At 40.7% G+C, this 2,491-nt stretch overlaps 1 pseudogene across 1 annotated transcript; it reads left to right on the top strand.

The window, feature by feature from the left end:
- The first annotated feature begins 557 nt into the window (after positions 1–557).
- LOC145056829 (CBL-interacting serine/threonine-protein kinase 25 pseudogene) lies at positions 558–2,282 on the top strand (annotated as a pseudogene). The gene has a single exon (XR_013685930.1). The product of XR_013685930.1 is annotated as a CBL-interacting serine/threonine-protein kinase 25 pseudogene (transcript).
- The last annotated feature ends 209 nt before the right edge of the window (positions 2,283–2,491 follow it).

Raw genomic sequence — 2,491 nt, 5'->3', positions numbered from 1 at the left:
CGTCATTCGATCGATGTGGCCTACGTCTATAAGCAGAAACTGAATAACTCTTTTATATCTCGACTGTTTTCAAATTGATATATTGAATCCCTAGCTAAACATACTTATAACTATAAAAACTAGTAACTATATGGCCGAACCATGTACAACAAGTAAACAACAAGTAAACAACCTCAACATACTCCAAACACTTATTCCTTCGAAATAGTCATTCGAGTTCTTCGTTATTCATTCATGTCACCAAATTCTAGTCACATTCTAAGAAACTCAACATAGAATTTTTAGTTGTAGTATCGAAAACTAAGGGTTGATAGGTACATGAAATAGATATTTGTTGAGTAACATTTGTGTAGGGTTATTTTGGTTCTTCACGTTAAATGTTTCTTTCAAGAGTGCGAGGGATGTTTTTTACCACCAATGTCGATACTAGATTGTATGTGTCTCGTATGAGTTGCATATTCAAGACTCATGGGGTCCACCATAACTTAGTCAAAGTAAAATGTAACCGATAAATAAATAAATTCCTTATAAAAGTCTACACTCTCAACTATAAGTTAGATAAGATTGGTTTTACACGTTGTATTGTTGTAATACGAAGAGAAAGTCTCCAAAGAATCCGGATAACGTGAACCCAAATAATTTCAACTTCTTACTCTGTCTTGCCGCCCATTTCACCATTTCAACCCATAAATCATAATCCTTCCCAATAAAATACTCCAAAACTTCCTCCTCCATCATGAATCCAACAACTCTATGATCTATCAATCACTCGATTTCAATCCAATCTATTCATTCAATTCATGGGACTCTAATAATGGAGGAAGAAAAGCATATGCTATTGGGTGGGAAGTACGAGAAGGGGAAGCTCATCGGAACAGGCACCTTCGCCAAGGTTTACCATGGCCGGGAGGTCTCCACCGGTGAAAGTGTCGCCATTAAAGTCATCAACAAGGATCAAGTTCGAGACCAGGGCATGGTTGAGCAGATCCAAACGGAGATCTCCGCCACTCGCCTTGTTCGACATCCCAATATCGTTGAGCTTCGTGAAGTTTTCGCTACTAAATCTAAGATCTATTATGTTATGGAGTATGTCTCCGGTGGTGAACTCTTCGCGAAAGTCTCCGGTGGTGGACGGCTAAAGGAGGATGTCGCTCGTAAGTATTTTCAGCAGCTGATTAGCGCCGTTGATTTTTGCCATAGCCGTGGTGTCTCCCACCGTGATATCAAGCCGGAGAATCTACTTCTCAACGGAAATGATGACTTGAAAATCACGGATTTCGGATTCTCTGCTCTGCCGGAGCAGAAACGTTACGATGGACTTCTACATACACAGTGTGGGACTCCTGCTTACGTTGCACCGGAGGTGTTAAGGAAGAAGGGGTATGATGGTGCGAAAGCTGATATATGGTCATGCGGCGTCGTTTTGTATGTGTTGTTAGCTGGATTCCTCCCGTTTCACGATGAGAATCTAATGAATCTGTATCGGAAAATCTTCAAGGCGGAGTACGAGTTTCCGCCGTGGTTCTCCCCGGAAACTCGGAAACTGATCTCGAAACTTCTGATGGCGGATCCAGAGCGGCGGATCTCGATTGAAGGAATAAATCGTGTGCCGTGGTACCGGCGGGGTATTTCCCGGAACAGCTCGTTTCGATCAAAGCGAGAAAGAGTTTCATCTCCAGATCCGACACCTGGATTGAAAAAATCAATATCATCGCCTTCCTTTTTCAACGCTTTTGAGCTGATTTCATCTATGTCGTCTGGATTTGACTTATCTACTTTGTTCGAGAGCAAGGAGAAGAAGAAGGTGGCGTCAATGTTCACGTCGAAATTTTCAGCGGCGGCGATCGTGGAGAGGATAGAAGCGGCGGCGCGGGGGATGAGGTTTATCGTTGAGACGGAGGATGATTTCAAGGTGAGGATAGATGGAACGGAGGAGGGACGGAAAGGACCGTTGGCAGTGACGGCGGAGGTGTTTGAGATGGCGGCGGAGATGACGGTGGTTGAGTTTACGAAGGATTCCGGCGATACTCTGGAGTACGAGAGGTTCTGTGAGGAAGGCATTAGACCGGCGTTGAAGGATATCGTGTGGACGTGGCAAGGCGACGTCGGAAGTTCTAACGGCGCCGGTGAAGTTACAGTTAACTCCGGTTAATTATTTTGTAAAACGTTTTGTTTGATTTTTGCTAATTGCTGATTTACCATGCTCACATCACAAAAAAATAAGAAATATTTGTATGTTTGAAACTTGTTTTAAGAATAGAACTGTATTTTATTGGTATAAAGATCACAAATTTCACATATCAAATATGTAACGTATAAATATGTGAAAATAAAGATATTGAAATATAAAGTATAAACCTTTAATTAATATGTGAAAATAAAGATATTGATATAAATTAGGCGTATTATATAATTAATATGTGAAAAACCTTTAATTAATATGTGAAAATAAAGGTATTGAAATAAAAACCTTTAATTAATAAGGATTATT

The sequence above is a fragment of the Lactuca serriola genome, chromosome 6 (assembly GCF_051521515.1).
Source record: "Lactuca serriola cultivar US96UC23 chromosome 6, Lser_US96UC23_V15, whole genome shotgun sequence".
Classification (NCBI taxonomy): domain Eukaryota; kingdom Viridiplantae; phylum Streptophyta; class Magnoliopsida; order Asterales; family Asteraceae; genus Lactuca; species Lactuca serriola.
Note: the sequence above shows the minus strand (reverse complement) of the source record. Positions and strands in the feature narration are given on the sequence as shown.